The 17,817-nt window shown below is 38.6% G+C and overlaps 2 long non-coding RNA genes across 2 annotated transcripts in view; one reads left to right on the forward strand and one right to left on the reverse strand.

Annotated features, from left to right (window-relative positions):
- Nucleotides 1–1,623: 1,623 nt before the first annotated feature.
- Nucleotides 1,624–8,429, forward strand: LOC110359030 (uncharacterized). Its single transcript, XR_002413924.2, has 3 exons — nt 1,624–1,927; nt 4,988–5,020; nt 7,006–8,429. It is a non-coding gene; the product is annotated as an uncharacterized LOC110359030 (long non-coding RNA).
- Nucleotides 8,430–11,549: 3,120 nt separating this feature from the next.
- LOC110359038 (uncharacterized) overlaps nt 11,550–17,817 on the reverse strand; it is a 34,194-nt gene continuing 27,926 nt past the window's right edge. Inside the window, exons 3-4 of the long non-coding RNA XR_002413930.2 lie at nt 15,960–16,131; nt 11,550–11,753 (exon numbers count right to left, since the gene is read on the reverse strand). This is a non-coding gene — a long non-coding RNA (uncharacterized LOC110359038). The remainder of the gene's footprint in view (nt 11,754–15,959; nt 16,132–17,817) is intronic.

Below are 17,817 nucleotides of genomic sequence, written 5' to 3' on the forward strand. Positions count from 1 at the left end.
TCATTAAACTGTTTGTAAATTTTTGTGTAATTGTAATATGTTGATCCTTTTGAAGCACCTTGTACTACAGGGGGCACTCTGAGAATCATATATATAGCATAAAAGTGCATATAATATTTTCACAATGTAATACACACTTTTAAAAAGAATCTCAGATTTTTCACTGTTACTTCTAAATCTTAGAGAGACCTCTCTCTACCAGAAACTCACACTCATTTTTTTCCGAGATAGCATTATATTGGTTCTGCCTTCTTTATTTTTCCTGATAAGTATTATCATAATATATATTGTATGCATATTTATAGGTAGACTTTTCTGTCAAATTTGTTCATGGGTGGCCTGCAAGGTTACAGCTGAGACGCATTTGTAATTGTCTACTTTCCCAAGTAGGTTCAGAATGCAGCTTTTTCTTTTTTTTTAATGCAGTTATGTGAATACAGTTTTTCATACATGTAATTATTGTAGAAATACCTTTCTCCTGTGTGCATCACTCACATGTTTTGCCTTTATTATTTCACAAGAGCTTTTGACCTCAAGTGAAGTAAATTGACTGAAAACAGATGTATGAAAACTCTGTTTATTGCTTGCCCCCGTGAAGGTCAGTGACAATCATAGTGCCTGAGAGAGCAGATTCCCAGGCAGGCCATTGGGTGATATTTATTCTGTGCACTTATTTCCCACAGTTCAGGGAGCTGCTTCAAAGCTCATGGAATTACTGGGAATATTGTAGTTATCTCCTCTGTGTCTTACGTCAAGTCCCCCAGGTCTCAAAAGAAAACCATTTCTGGCTTGCAGATGTTATTTCATTAGAATACTTGTGTCTCTTATGAATGGGGCGAGTGGTTTTATTGATTCATACAGTGTGATCTGGCAAACATGTGACGGTGGCAGTGCACCCAGAGGATTTTCAGAAGCACCTGCTGCTCCTGCCACTTTTCCTGAGCTCGTGACCTCAGCTGTGACAAGAAGACAGCTGAGTACCTTTTGCTCTGTTTATTTCTGCCATTTCTTCTGCCCTCATTCTGGTTTGTTCTTAGTTAGATAATGGAAAAACTACAAAATCTTTATTATTTAGAACCTGTGTTCATTGAGATTTTCCTGTAATTTTTGCAGTATCATCAGTAGAGCATTAGCCATTATGGCAGACTGTCATTTTTTTAATATTTGTCTGGATCTACTCTGTGGAAGAGTGGCATATCTGACAGGAACACTATCAGTGATCTACAGCCACTTTTCTCTCCCTCTTCTCAGCACCAGTGAGGCTGCTTAGACAGGAACAGAAGAATTCCAGAAGATCTCTATTAGGAATTATTCATGTCACTTTACTGTAGCCACAGATACTGGAGGAACAAAAAGGAAGAATTCATGGCAGGAGAATTTTACCCTCAGTTATATATGTGTTCATTGCCAGTGTGTGTTTGTGTTCCTAGTTTGCACTAATTGTTTTTTCTTTAGAGATGAGAAATAGAACGGTCCCTTGAGCACTAATTAAATTATTGGTTAGAATAAAGTCTGTTTACAGCTACTGCAGCCATGATGCTGTAAAAATACGAGGCAGGGCAAAATTTCTAGGTAAGGCAGCAAAAATCTCACCTTTTCATTTTTTGATATATTATGTAGATATTTATCTGGACAGAAAATTTAGGGTTTTAGAGAGGACAGACTGTTCAACTCAGAATGGTGAGGTGTTTAGACAGACTAATAATACAGGCAAGCAAAGTGGTTCTTTCAGTCCCTGAACTGGACTGCTCGATGGTGCTGTGATTTTTTTATTCCCCTGACAGTTTGATTTTGCTGAGGGAATATTTTGCCTTTTACCGCTTTTAAGGCAGAAGTTCCCTGCACTAGTTCAAAATCTTAAAAGGAACTTATGCTGTTACAATGACTGCTATCCACTCAGCTGCAGCTGATCAAGGAGACAGAACAGGTGAGGGTGCATAACATACAAGATTCTTGAGCTTTCTATTCCTTAGATTCTCTCAGAGTAGAAGAAACTTTATAGCTCTGTTTTGTTGTTGTTGTTGTTTGGGGTTTGGAGGGTTTTGTTTGTTTATTTTGTTTTTAAAGGAAACTTAGTTGTTCTAATTTTTCTAATTTTTGTAGGAACTCTCCCAGAGGAAAAGAGTGGGTTGTATCAAACTCCATCTGCCCCAGCTGTGATAACTCTCTTGCAGGTGCTCATGGCACAGAACCACAATTAGGGACTAAGACCTTGGGGAATGCATTTGAGGTGCTGCCAGTTTAACCGCTTGCCTCCTACTCCTGAATTAAGCTGCAATCTTGCCAATCAAGGAGTTGGGTAGTATGGCAGCACAGTAAATTGTGATCTGGAAAAGAATGTTACCATGGTAAGAACCCAGAGAATCTACTTTAGAGTGTTTGTTCTGCACAGGGCAGCAATTATTTTTGCTTACTTTATAGTGAGATGTGTTTACATAGGAACAGGGTGACTAATGACAGCTTTTGAGTCATCTGATCCTCCAAAACAGTAATTTTCAAGCCCTGAAGAAAGGTAAAAGTACTAAACTCCAAGGCTTGGGTATTGTTTTCCACAAGAGAGTGGGACAAGCAGTAGAAAAGAGAACTGATTTCTTGAGCTGCAAAGACAGTTCTGAATGTTGAATAAAGAAGACACAACCCTCCTCCTTTCAAAAACCTATTTTCTTTGGAAAAACAAACGCAAACAAAAAGCTCTTCATATTTATGAGTAAAATAGTGTTTCAAAAATCCAGAGTGCCCAAGTGCCTATTACTTTAGCCTCTGTGGAAGCAAAGTGGGGCTTTCTTTAAAAGAACTCAAAAATTATTATAAAAGTCTTTGTTTTCTCAATTTTCTAATGCTGAAAAAAAACCCTAGAATGTAGATGCTTCACAGAAGTCTGAAGTCCATAATTTGGGTAGGCATTGCAGGGATTTGGAGTCTTGATTGATGCATATTCAAAAATCAGAGAGCTGTGTTAGAAACTTGACAGAGATAGACGCTTGTAAGATTTTCAGGATTTCCTGTGTTCCACTGAAGCAGGAAAGAAATATTTCACGTCTGTTTCCATTTTTTCAAAGAGCATAGGAAATGACCTTACCTTTCTTTGATTATTAAATTAACCATATCCTTTGAACTACTTATTTTTCAGATTGGCTTTTGTTTCAAAATATCTGCTATTCCTTTTCAAATTCAGTTAAAATCTATATAATGTTCTGATCAATGTAAATATCTAATCAGAAAAAGTTTCATCTTCACTAGGTATATTATACCAGCACCTGAAACTGAGTACTCTTTTAGAGAAGAAAAAGAGAGGGAAATAATAATACTAATGCCTGCTTTTATTTGTTCTATAATAAATTGCAATGAAATAAATTACTGCAAGGCAATTAAGCATTCCATTGGAAAGAAAGAGGAAAGGAAATAATGTGAATATAAAATTGGCAGAAGAGGAAATGGATAGAAATCTTCACTTCTATTTATCCTCTAAGCAGTGAAGCACAAATTTTTCTGCTAGGGTGTTTTAGATCTACAAGTGCCATGTGGAAAACTGAACATTGTCACTGACTTTAATGAAAGAAGTGTAGGACATTGGATGTGATTTAGGTGTCTTGGTATCTTCTTGCTCACTTTGGTGAAGAAAAAATAGGCAGACAGGTGTACTTCTTTTAAGATAAGCTAGGTTGTAACTAAAGTAGGTGAAGTTGCGCCAGTTTACGATAACGTGGTTCTTGCCCTGTGATGACTATACCAAATAATAAGGGGAAAGCTGATAAAGTAATGCATATTAAACTTTAGTATCTGGTAAACAGAAAGAACTATTCACAAATAATCCTGTAAGATTGCTAGAGGTAGTCAAGACTAATTATTTTCTTTATTCTATTAAAAAATCAACTTTCTTTTATAAAAGAAATAAGATGATTACGAGAAAAATTATGATCTAATTAGATATTGAGACCTGTGTAGCCAACATTCAGTGTATCAGCTCTAAAGTACACAATGAAATAAACACGTGAATTGAGTTGGTTTTTCACCAAAATGGTAATCTAACTAAAGAAGCCTCAGCATAGGCTTCTATTTTGGTAGGACAGTTGTCTAAAAGGAATTACAGTATGGCTGCATAAGCAGTGTGGATTTAAAACTTATATTTGTGGATGGTAACTAAACAATATGAACTCAGAAATCCTGTGTCCCAAGTCCTGAGCTCACTGTAAGATACAGGACTGACATAGGGGAAACCATGAAGTGAAAACGCCAAAGCAGAGGTGGACATACTACCCATATTGTAAGTTTTCAGTTCATATCAGAAATTCAGTACTTACTTGAGTTGTTAAAAGCTAATAGTGATTAGCTGAACCAGTCATCAATTTTGAGGCACTGATAATGGTGAGAGAGGGTTAAATGTGTTCTTCTGTCTCACAAGGTCTGATGGTGCTTCTTGCAATCCAAATATAGGGATATATGAGTAAAGAGGTTTGAAGAAGAAATTTGGTGCAGTTTGAGCAGGTCTGAGACAAGATCCCTAGGGGCATTTAGATCTGGCAAACGTTAATTGGTTTTTGAACAAAGACGTGCCCCATGAAAGGGCAAAGTATCGAGTGTAAGACAGTTGCTATGTATGTGACTTATGAAGATATGTACCCATTTCCCACTGATTTTAGTGGCATTTAAACAGGGGATTGAATGTTTTCTTTAATTGAGGTAATTTTCTGAAGAAGGGTCTTTGATTCCTATAGTTTAGGAACAAATGGGGAAGAAGGTAACAAGTACATTTTGATGGAAAACATTAGCTTATAGGAAAACAAAGAGCAGACTTCCTCCTTACACTGGGTGAAAGGCTTAAATAGATATTTTATTAAAATTTGCTTGAGGAGTCCTGGGTTGCATTTTTTTAAGGTTACCTTGGCCTTGGGAAGTGGTAATATTTGCTGGAGTTGTGCCTAGGTTGTTAACTGACATCAAAAGCTAAGGAAACCTCAGTTCTGACCAACTTATCTCTACCCAACAGGCACAATGAGAGTCAATGGAAAAGTGAGTCTGGGTGAGTACATGACATGGGGACAGTCTGCTCATATCAAAGAAGATAACTAAACCATGGAAACGTATCTTTAATCAAGCTTCTGCGTTAACAAGCAGAAAGAGTTTTCTTGAGAAAAACATAATTTTGTTGAATACTTCTTTTAGTTAGTTGGTCAAACCTGTTTACTGCTGAATGTGATAAAAAAATACTGCTTCCTGCTATGTAAGTAAAGAGTTAATAAACTCTTAGAAAATTTCTCCTGGGCCTGTTGAGTGAACTTGAAGGTATCTTGTGCCTGAGGTATCCAGCTCAAGACTGGACATCGGGAAAACAACAGTCTTATAGCAAAAAACAAAAGAAACAAACAAACAACCCCCCCCAAAAAAAACCAAACCAAACCAAACAACAACAACAACAAACTTAGGGTAAAAGTTCTCAAAACAGCAAAGGCTTAACTAATGACTGTTTGTCCGCACACTCCAGGGAACAGCTTTTTATATGTGAATGAAAAAATCAGATGGCAGCAGATGACAGTAAACAAACACAAATGCTCTCAAAACATAGCTGGAAATTATGTTTTTCTGTATTATGGTTGAAAATGTCCAAACAGCACTACTGCTGAAGCTAAAACGATGTGCTTCATAAAGATGATAAGGTATTATTACTTTTAAAATCAAGGTCCATATTACCAAATTCTGTCTTTAAATTAGAACATTTACACACAATTATTCAGGAAAAAAAAAATCAAAAAATATCTACACTGGTCAAAACAGCTAGGCTAAAAGTGGATATCACAAGCAAACTCTCATGTTGCTTATAGACAGGGTGTTCATGAGGAGCTCAATTACAAAAGAAGATTGTGATTGATGACTTTTTTTCCTTCTGAGTTGTTGGAGATGGAGTAGTAGGGACCACTGACCTATCGTTAAGGTCATTAAATAGCACTTGCTTTCCTTTAGAAGGGAAGAAGAGGCTGAAAACAAGACAAACAAATAGTTAAAATTTAATTTAAAAAAACATAAGGGAAAAGTGTTTCTTTTTATACAAGAAAAAAAAACCCACATTGTATTGTGGTAGCTAATAACACAAATTAGTGATTTCTAAAGCTTTGACTTTGAATAAAAACATTTTCCTGTTTTGAAGAGCCAGATCCTGAGGCCTTTACTCATTTTTCCTAGAAATAAATATACATTGATGCCTTGGCATGACAAAAGGGTAAAACGTGGGAGGAAAAAGCGGGGAAAGAGAGGGACAGGGAGTGGGAAAGGGGGAGGAAAGGAGATGAGGAGAGGAAACTGCTAGTTGGAAGTGATCTACAGTGATCATCTAGTTCTACTGCCGGACCACCTCAGGGACGACAAAGTATTGAAGTCTATTATTGAGAGCATTGTTCAAATGCCCTTTTTAAGGTACTGGCAGGCATGGCACATTGATCACTCCTCTAGGGAGCCTGATCAAGTGTCTGACTGTCCTCTTGGAAAAGAGACTTTTCTTAATGCCAAGTCTGAAGCTCACCTGGTTAGCTTTGAACCACTCCCACATGCCCTACCAACTGCATCCCAGGGAGAAGAGCTCAGCAGTTCCCTCTCCATGTCCCCTAATCAGGAAGCTGTAGAGATCAGTGAGGTCAGCCCTCAGCCTCCTTTTCTCCAAACTAGACAAACCCAGAGCCCTCAGCCGCTCCTCACAGGACACTCCCTCCAGACCTTCCACCAGCTTTGTTGCCCTCCCCTGGACACATTTAAGGACTTTCACATCCTTCTTAAATTGTTGTAATATTCAAGATGTTATTGAATCACTAAATGCAGTGAATACAGGACCACCAATACAAACTTGCAGACTGGGTTTTTGGAGGGAGTTTATTTTAGAAATTCTTATATAGTAAAAAGGCTTATAATGGAATGGAAAGACTTTCTGGAATAGATTGTGTTAAGTTGTGAAAACTAAAGTTTCTTTGTCATTACTTTAACTTTATCCTTACTTATACCTACATTTCCTCTTTGCAGATTTTGCAGGCTCACATCAATGAGACAGTCTTCATGGCAATACAGTCATGGTGCCACCTGAGAAACTTCCACAAAATTTTAGGTTGTCTCCCCTCCATCTCATTGGCAGCCTTTTAGGAACTGAATCCATTAATGACCACAACCTCTCTCCACCCCAAGAAACTGGTGCCCTTTGTTCATTGTGGAGAATTATGCAACCGGTTGAAAATTTTCCTATTGCAGGTTTATACAGTCTGGTTATTTTATACACTTATACACTTTGTTTTTTAAATGCATTATTCATAATGATGCTTTCAAATCTGCTTTAATCTGCATTTATGTGATTAAGTATATGCAGCTGTTAACAATCATTTAGCTTCAAAATAATCTGACATTAGGTAATAGTTTACAGGGCTTTATTAACAGAAGTTACAGACTGTTTTGATCAAGATCATCTCTGTTAACATCTAGTCTGTACATTACACAGCATTTTTACCTCCTCTAGTATGTTGTTTTCTTCTTTCTTTGCAGCAGGTCCATTAAATTGAATAGAGGGTACTTGCAGGTGCCAGAAATAAAACAAATAAACAAAAACCCTCAACAACCTTGCTTGCCTTTCTTTATTAATGTCTTCTTCCCTAGCCAGTACAGCTGTACTTAAACACATGAATTATCTTGTTGCAGTCTTTCACTGAGCTTTGCAGCATCGATTGTCTATATTGCTTCTTCATGTCATGTTAGTGCAATGTGAGACTAATTCATGGTGAAGACTCTTGATCACAGAATCACAGAATGGAAAGGACCTCTGGAGATCATCGAATCTAACCCACCTGCTCAAGAAGCTTCACCTAGAGGAGACTGCACAAGAATGCTTCTAGGCAGGTTTTGAATATCTGCAGAGAAGGAGACTCAACCTCTCTGGGCAGCCAGTTCCCGTGCTCTGGCACCCTCAAAGTAAGAAGTTTCTCCTCATGTTTATGTGGAATCTTCTGTCCTTCAGTCTGTGCTCATTGCCCTGCATTTGATTGTTGCACCACTGTAAAGAGTGCCCATCCTCTTGACACCCACCCTTGAGATACTTATAAACATTGATGAGATCCCCTCTCAGTCTATTCTTCTCCAGGCTGAACAGAACCAGCTCTCTCAGTCTCTCCTCATAAGAAAGGTGCTCCAGGCCCCTAATCATCTTCATAGCTCACCGCTGGATGCCCTCCAGTAATTTCTTGTCCTTCTTAAACTGGGGAGCCCAGAACTGGACACAGTACTCCAGGTGCAGCCTTCACCACAGCAGAGTAGAGGGAGAGGATAACCTCGCTCGACCTGCTTTTCTTTATGCACCCCAGGATACCACTGTTCTTCTTGGCCACAAGGGCACATTGTTGACTCATGGTCAGCCTGTTGTCAACCAGGACTCCCAGGTCCTTCTCTGCAATGCTGCTTTCCAGCAGGTCATCCCCTAACCTGTACTGGTGCCTGGGGTTATTCCTCCCCAGGTGCAGGACCCTATACTGGCCCTATTGAACTTCATCAGGTTCTTCTCTGCCCAGTCCTGCAGCCTGTCCAGGTCTCACTGAATGGCAGCACAGCCTTCTGGCGTGTCAGCTCTTCCACCCGTTTTGGTATTGTCAACAAACTTGCTGAGGGTGCACTCAGTCTCTTCATTCAGGTCACTGATGAACAGGTTGAACAGGACTGGATCTAGTACTGAGCCCTGGGGAACCCCACTAACTACAGGCCTTCAACCAGACTCTGCACCATTGAGCACAACCCTCGGAGCTCTGCTGTCCAGCCAGTTCATGATCCATGTCATCAGGCACTCATCCAACACCCATTCTGTAAGCTTACCTGTGAGGAAGTTGTGAGATATGGTGTCAAAAACCTTGCTGAAGTCAAGGTAGACAACATCCATGGCTCTTCCCTTGTCTACCCAACCAGTCATAACATCAATTAAAAGGGTTTTAATTTGATTTGGTTTTGAACAATAGTGTGAAGACCAAGCCAACATCCTGTTAACTTGAAATATTCCTTGTTTTTTTATTCTAAATAAAGGAATAAAAATCTGAGCTCCAGGAAGAATGCTATTAGATTTTTGTTTAAAGAATACATTAATGTATGCAGTCTACTAGTCATCAGTATATTACGGTATAATCAAAGGTTTTCATCTGAGGGAGAGGAAATCCTTTAAAGGCTAAAATAACTTAATAAGATGGTGCTCCATCCTATTGAATATTATATTATTTGATAACTCCTTAATTGTAATATTTCCCCAAATCTGAGTGCATATTATTAATAGAAAGTATGGATTTTATGGATTCGACCATGCATGAATGCATGGACATGTGTGAAAAGCATTGTAACCATTCATGATGTTCAGAAGACAGAGCATGCATTTTGAGGAAATACCTTAAGCTTCCCCTCTCCCATACTAATGCCTTGCTGAGACTGAAATTTTGTGCTATGTTTCCAGTAAAAATAACATTATGAGATTTTTCTTGCCAAAAACCTAGAATAACAGCCTTGTCTTCAGCATTTTATCTTTATTGCTACTTCAAAAGGTGGACATTCTCATTTAATTGGACTGCTACTTGCATGTATTCTATGCTTACTTTTTACTAGTAATGTTCTTTTTATTATGACTGGGTGAAAATCTATGAATTTTCCAGTTTCTTAGTGGAAAACTATTCAGGATTTGTTTTGGAAGTTTCTGCTGCCTATGAAAACATCCCATTATCAAAGAGGAAAAATTTGGTAAAGTTCCCTTCCCTTCCCTTCCCTTCCCTTCCCTTCCCTTCCCTTCCCTTCCCTTCCCTTCCCTTCCCTTCCCTTCCCTTCCCTTCCCTTCCCTTCCCTTCCCTTCCCTTCCCTTCCCTTCCCTTCCCTTCCCTTCCCTTCCCTTCCCTTCCCTTCCCTTCCCTTCCCTTCCCTTCCCTTCCCTTCCCTTCCCTTCCCTTCCCTTCCCTTCCCTTCCCTTCCCTTCCCTTCCCTTCCCTTCCCTTCCCTTCCCTTCCCTTCCCTTCCCTTCCCTTCCCTTCCCTTCCCTTCCCTTCCCTTCCCTTCCCCTTCCCTTCCCTTCCCTTCCCTTCCCTTCCCTTCCCTTCCCTTCCCTTCCCTTCCCTTCCCTTCCCTTCCCTTCCCTTCCCTTCCCTTCCCTTCCCTTCCTCTTTCCTCCAACATATGTTAGTTGAGCCAGTTAGCTACAGATGGACTGGACACATGGCACTCAGAAATGATGAAGCCTGCATTGAGCTGTAAGCATGCATATGAAAGAGCAGTTCTTGCCTGTGAGATCTGCTAGCTCCAGATTACTCATTCGCAATTAGTTTTGCTCCGCTCTGTTTTCACCATCACCTGGATTTGTAAATCTGACTTAAACAAACATTACAGTCGTACTGCTCACACACATACCTGAGAAGCTAGACTGAAAACAGTGGGGATAGCTCAGCTACTAGCATAGATCCACATTACATCAAGGCATTTGTGTTTAGAATGTTATTGCCCTCTTCAGCATTTCAGAGACACTCATCACTATTGCTTTGTGAGGGACCTGATATAGTCAATTTCCAGTGTAAAGAGTAGAGATTCCATTGGGAGGTACTGCTACATGACAAAAAATTAGAGTAAGGTTTACATTTTTCAAGTGCCCAGTTTTGTCCAACTGAATGCATTTGTCTTTCTTTTCTTTGTATTTTCTACCGGAAAGTTTTCTCCCGTGAAAAGGGAGGTAAGAGTTTCTCGTAAAGTACTACCTCTTGTTCTATGTTCAACAATTTTATCTGTTCTTCTAAACTATGCTTCATGAACTATAGTGACTAAAGTATCACATTTCTTTACAGCTCTGTCTGGACCACAATGATAATGATCTCTTCTTGTGAAGATATCTCTTTCAAGCCAGCTGCTCTTCTTCGCTGTGAAATCTGACGCACACTCCTCTACAACTACATCCACTGTATGATGAATAATCATTGGTGCCTGGCCACAGATTTTAGACTTATACTCTTCTTATCATCTTTCTTTGCTTTAACATACCTTTAATAATATTGGCTAAAATCTTAGTTTCTTCTTTCACAGTACTGTTTACCTTAGAATCTGCTTATAATGTATGACTTGCTTTTCCTTACTTTTTTAGAAAAAAAAATTGTCCATGTGTTTCTTTTCTGTTTCCTTCTTTATACCATCTGTCTCCTGGATTTGGGGTCAGGAAGAGAATACACTTGATTTGTTTTTGGAAGTTGCTTCCATTTCCAGTCAGACCCTTATGAACCTTAAATAATATTTGTACTTTATTTTCAGTATATGTCCCTGTTTCATACTGCTCTTGATGGCTGCTAGCCCAGTCAGTTTTCATTTTCAGTGACTTTTCTATCAACAAAATGAATATACAGTGGAAGTCCAGTACAGCCATTATCATACAGCAGCAGACAGTTGCTACTGAGGGGTTAAAACCTGCCCATTATCACTTTACATTCAGTGTTTTCACTTAAGTCCTGTTCTCCGTGGTTAAATGCCAAATGAAAATGTAAACTCTCATGTTATGTATGTTCACAGTTATGACAGAGAAGTTTGAAACATGACATTATTGTAGAAGCAGAGAAGTCAGAAAAGAAGTATAAATATTTCGATTTCTTGTAATATCTTTATTTTTAAAGAACTCAGGATTTTGGAAGGTAACTGACAATACTGTGTCCTTGACAGAGGTTTCTGGATGCCAGTTAGCAACACAGCACAGCGAATGACTGCCTGTGACCGTTCCCGACGCTGGTGCCTGTGAACTTCAAAGAATGAAATATCAAGGTATGTAAATAAATCATAGGAGCCAAAAGTCTAGATTAAAAAAAAAAAAATAAATAAAACCAAACACGAAAAAGAAACACCGCCAAAACAAACAGAAAACGAAAGCCTTTCTCTTGCCTTTCTCTTGTGTGTGACAGAGCCCTTTCACAGTTTATCCTCCTGAATGCTTGATTAAAACAGCAGCTGGGCCTCAGAAACATGTAATTTACTTTCCTTCCCTTGTTCTTTATTAAGGAAAATATTTGGATAAAAAGGTATTTTTGTTTCCCAACAGTTCTTCCACCTCTCCTGTTTATTCTCTACCTGGTGTCATAGTCCTCTGAGTTTTGGTGGTGTAATAATTTCCATAGCAGTCTTGCTGTGATGTCGGAAACAGAGGATTAGGATTTCAGATTTTAATAAGTAGAAACAGAAAGATGAATACTTAAAGATAGATTTTGTCTTCAAGTAAATATCCTTAGTAACCTACAATAAGGCAAGAGAAGTAAGGGAAGTCTCTAATACCTAGGCAGAACTGCATAAGTGCAGTACAGATTTTTCAAACTTTTCCACACGCACCCAGTTGGATTTGGGGCATGCCACTTGCCTTTTGTCTTCATCCTCTGTTAGTAAGCTGGTTCTGTATTTTTTGAGCAGAAGAAAGCCCTTGGTGAAGTTTCAGACTTAAATGGATTAGATTTTAATGACCTTTTTGTAATGTGAAATGGCAGAATCCCACTTTAACTATAGGTCTGTATTCCCAAAATAAATAGTGCAGAGAGAATTCCTCTGACATGGAGCCAGAGCAAGATGGATATGAGGTGGGCTGGGGAGAGCCAGACAGTGCTGCTGCTCAGCATGTTTAGGGCCTGTGGCTCTGAAAAAATATCAGATGTGGTTCTAAGCAGGCCACCAACTACAGCAGTCTTCAAGGTCATTCTAACCTGCATTGCGGACCACACATTTTTCTAAAACAGACAGAGGGGTTAAACAAATTCGGTGGGTTAGTCAAGCACATAAATAATTGAGTTTGTAAGATTTTAAGAAAAAGCACTATGAAGCCTATGAAGCAATTAGAGTTTGAAACCATGAATACAAACCTCCAGGTGTAGCTTACATAGCTCTGATGCAAGTTAAAAACATCGCTAAGGGCTAGATTGTGCCATCAGTATTCCCATGGGATAGTTGTTTATTCTCCAAGTAGTCCCTTTGAAACTGAGCATGTTTAGAACAGCAAAATCTGTTCTAAATACCTGCTGGCAACTGACCAGGTGGCAAATAAGAACCCTCTGAAAAATTATGCTTCCACATTTTTCTCATAACTGTGTTACATCTAAAATAAGGCTTTAAGGGAGGTGTATTTTTACTACTGCCATAGTAATATTTCAGTGTTAGCTATTCAAGTCATAGCATTTCACACGACTTCATAGATAGAATGATACAACCAGAGCCCTTGGGAAATCTGTATTTGCTCTTGATTGAAGTTGTAACTTGCCTGAGACAAAAACATACTGAAATAAGCAGCTAAACATAGGCCAGTTTTAAGACCTGCAAAAAATAATGTCCTGTTTTCCATGAAACAGTAACAATAACCTGTTCCACTGCATTTTTACAGATACAGTAGGGACAGAATTTTTAAGTCTAGGTTAAAAGAAGCAGTACACAGTTTAAAAAGACTGATCTTTTACATAGTGTATTTGATTTTCCAGCAGTAATAATGTCTTATGTGAAATGCTCGTCACCAAAGCACTGAATGGCTTACTCCAGATGTACACTTTAGATGTTCTGAAACTGATTATTTTCTTGTTTACATTTGAGTAAAAAAAATCTACTCAGCATCTGCTGTAAAGGGAAAACAGGTCCTCGGTACTTAGTACCTTGCTGTGTTTACGCAGTCTCTTATACAAGTTCAGCAGTGAGAGCAAGGTATAAGGCAAATATATTCTGCTACTTCAACTACCCTTCACAGTTGTAGTCAGTCTTGTGTCAGAAATAAACCAGAAGCATGCTGGGTTGCAGTATGTTTCTGGATGTAAGAGCTTCCAGGAACTCCTTCTTGTATCTTTCTGCATCACTGGGCCAAAGCTGTCTGCCTACTTGTATGGCTTCTTTGTTATTTCCATTTTAGAATACAAAATGTTCACACTGGATAACCTATCTGCTGTTAAGGAAAAGAGTAATAATTTTCTGAAAATTAAGCACAAAAATAAAAGGTACCCCTTGAGTGGACTGGATAAAGTCTGTGATCATCTAATTCAAGCAGGTTTTCAGGACTGCATTTGCATTTTATGTATATATTACATGGAAAAATTAGTAATACTGTGATGTGTTTACTTATGCATGCCTGTAGCAAGTTCTCATGTAATTTGCCCATACACTGGTTTCACCTGCACACACAATCATTGCAATTATATTTGCAAATTAACTACATATTCATGTACACGTGTGATAACTGTATACAGATTTTTTTACTATTTGGACTATAATTTTTTTTTTTAAGTGAACATTTATCTTATCCATTTATCCACCTAATCTGCATAAGTCTTCCTTCTGGTTGAGCTATGACAGCCTGCAAATTAATTTGTTCTTATCTGCACTAGAAAATACATTTTCTGGCATTTGTACAGCTCTATCTATACACCAAGTTGTATAATCTGGTAATGTCAAAACACTCACACTTTCTCTTCATTACACTTTCTATTTCTGATGGTTAGAGTGCAAAGCCCTCCACAGCTGAGATATTCCCTCTAGCAGTTCAGCTATGGCAGCATAGTCTAATCATCCAAGTATTTCCACAGCTTTTGGGGTAGTCTTCTGATTGGCATTTAATTCTGTATTACTGTAGATGAATTTACAATGGTTAAAAATAGTAGTCCAAAGCTAGCCCTGTTTTCCCTATTCCTGTATCCTGTAGATATATGCAAAGACAGCCAGGGAAGAAAAAAAAAAAGGGAAAATTTAGTGCCACTGAAGGCATTTGGATACTTGGATGATGTGTTTGGGTTTTTTTGCTCTTCTTTTATGAAAAATTGATTTCTTGGTAGAAGATATTATGTCAAAGGCAAGGAGAGAAGGGGAAAAAATACAGCTGAGGTGAATGTTGAAGTAACATAAAATTGTTTTCTCTGCTGTCTCAGAGCAGAAGAATCTGTTACTTGCAGATCCATTGCATAGTGGCAAGCGGTGGCAGGTTGCAACTGCAGCTATGTGGCCTTTGGCCATGGGGTAGATGCCTCTGTACAGGTACCTACTGTTGAAGAGTGTTGCCACTATAGATCCTGTTTCCCCTACCAGCTCCTCTGAGTATCTGTTCCATGTACGTAAGCAGTCTCACTTTTTCTTCTGCTCAGGGAGCAGGAGCAGACCAAGACAAGGTGAAATAGGAAGCACAAGCTCAGCAGAAAGGGAAAAGTTATTGGGGTATTTGTGTAGCAGGTAAATGATGCAGACATACCCGAGACTGGGTGAAGCTAGAAAGGGACATGAGTTTCAGTGTGTAAGAGGAGAATTATGATGAATGGGCATGATATTGGAGAGGAAATGGATACAAGAAAAGAAAATTAATGTATATGCCTTTCTGTGAGGTTGTGTTAACTAATGTTCTTTCAGGGACTGCAGGTGCTCTATCACCACTCACAGCATATAATCAAAGTATGCTATGGAAGCCCTGGTATAATACTTGTGGTTCTTTAGTTGAGCGAAATTTGGTAAAGAACTTGGAAAGTGTTTGGTCACCAAATTGTCAGACAGCAGTAAATGCTTCAGTCCTCAGCATTTCAGAATCAGACTTGGGAAGCAGGATATGGTATATAGCGTGCTGAGAAGGGAAAAATACTACATTTATTTAGAAAACATGAAAAATAACAGGGAAGTAAATTCTCATAGTGCCAAGAATCCCTAAGGATTTAAAATGGGGATCATCTTTCCACAGCAACATATCCGTAGGTGCAAGTGAAAAGGTCTTTTAGTAGGAGTCACAGACATGATTTTTCTTAACTATGGACAGTGCAAGAATATATGTTTAAAAGTCAGAGGGCCTCCCAAGTGATTTTAGGGTAGTTTTGGTTTTGATTATATTGACAACCTGCTACCATCAATTCCTATTTTAGCTGGATTTATTTAACTGTTTATTCCTGAAAGGACAGACTTCAAAACTACAGCTCATGTGGGACTGAGGGTCTACGTGAAACAAAAAATCATCTTACCTTTGTGTATGTGTCCTGATATGTCACAGGTTGGCGTGCCAATGCTGTTCGAGCAGGCAAAAGCAGCTGCTGCTGCAAAGCTGCATGTCAAGCCTGATGCTGCACAGGGCTGTTATGGGAATCAGTGCTCCCCAGAGAGGACACGTGTACCGCTTCACCATCCTGCCTTCTGCTGTGGAAAGAGGGGGTGCTGTAAAATCTGCTCCATCATTTCTGCTGCTTTCTGTTGTTTTTTTGAGATTCAGAATGAATATTGTTCGAAGAAAAAGGTAGGGCATAGCCCAAAGTAATTCCAAAAATTTACTGTGTAAAGTGCCTCTACAAAATCTTGAATACTAAGGATCTCCCTGCTCAGACTGAACTTCACAGATTTCAGAGGACTTTTCTGTAGAGGGAAATTTCCCTCTGAACCCTTGCCATAATATTGCCTCCTATGCATTAGAGCTGCTGATTCCTAAAGTAGCTGTGTTACAATGGTCTGTTTGCATTTTAAAAAATCTGGAAATCCCACAGCTTTCTAAAGGTAATAGATCCATTGAACCAGACTTTGCCTGCAGCTTCCACTGAGAAAGTGTGCAGGCAAAGTGATTCAGAGAGCAGAAGTCTTTTCTAGAAGGCAGAATGACATTGTTACATTCGGCAAGGTTGAAGGTTCTTTATTTTCTGGCTGAGAAGTTAATCCTCAGATGACCAGAGGAGCTGGATTTAGGCTATGCATTCCTGTAACAGCCTGCCTGACAGCTTGTTTTGGAACATCATCTTATCTTTTTTTAATTAACAAGGATTAATGAGAAAAGACAAAACAAAACAAGAACAACAGTATCTAAGAACTCAGACATTAAAGGATCTGTAAAAAGAGAGTTTATCTGGTGAGGAGATGGTGATGCTGTGGGTTTCTGACGTATTTTTTTGTCAGGCAGCTCCTCCTTCTTTCTCATGAAGTTACATTTTATGGCTATTTTGGAAATACTGTCCCTATCCTGTAATGGCTGGGTTGCTTTCATGTCTTGCTTCTCTTTCATTCTCTCCTCTTTCATTAATCACTATTACCATAACTTCGTTCTGAGCATAATTGTGTGGATGGAAAAAGTATTTGGGTCTAAAAATCAGAAGAATGTGGAGCTTTATTGTTGCAGGTTTACTCTCATTTATTTTAAGAGGAGAAACTTTATTTGAAATTAAATTAATGAGAGAAAATCAAGGTTCTTATGTTTTTAGAACTTGCTGAGGTCCTTTTACAGACAGCAAATTAGTTTTTAGGAGTCACAATTTTTGTTTTATTTTAAAGTTGGTATCAAGGATATTGCAACTAATCACCTAATTTCTTCTGCTTAATATAGGACTTAAATAGCCTTTCATTTGCAGCTTCAGACTTTACTGAAAAAAAATATTGTTTGGATGAGCTATAGATCAACCCCTGTGAGCTGTTTGATGGAATATTTTCATTGGTTTCAGTGGAAGTTTAAGTGAGGCACTAAGGACAATTCCAGAAAATTTCTTAGCATGACTTCTGTCTGATTTTCTTTCAATTTCAGAGTGCTTACTGAATGTTCAGAACTTAAACCAATTTGGACTGTAGCTCACGGTCCTGGTTAAGAAGAGTAAAATACATTCTTGCCTCTCAGTTTGCAACATTATGTTTTGGAGCATTTTTATAAATGATTTAGCTATCTATGTTCGTATTTGTAATCTGATCTATCAGCAGAGAGTCTTTAAGCCAGTGTGTAGCCTCTTTTAGACTCTTTTAGCATCAAATTTTGAGCAAGCAAGAGCCAGCAAAGCAGCATGTGTTTCTAAACATACTTTAACTTCAGTGAGACCAAAATGTTTCATGTATCTTAACATGCCTAATATATCC

Source organism: Columba livia, chromosome Z (genome assembly GCF_036013475.1).
Source record: "Columba livia isolate bColLiv1 breed racing homer chromosome Z, bColLiv1.pat.W.v2, whole genome shotgun sequence".
NCBI lineage: Eukaryota > Metazoa > Chordata > Aves > Columbiformes > Columbidae > Columba > Columba livia.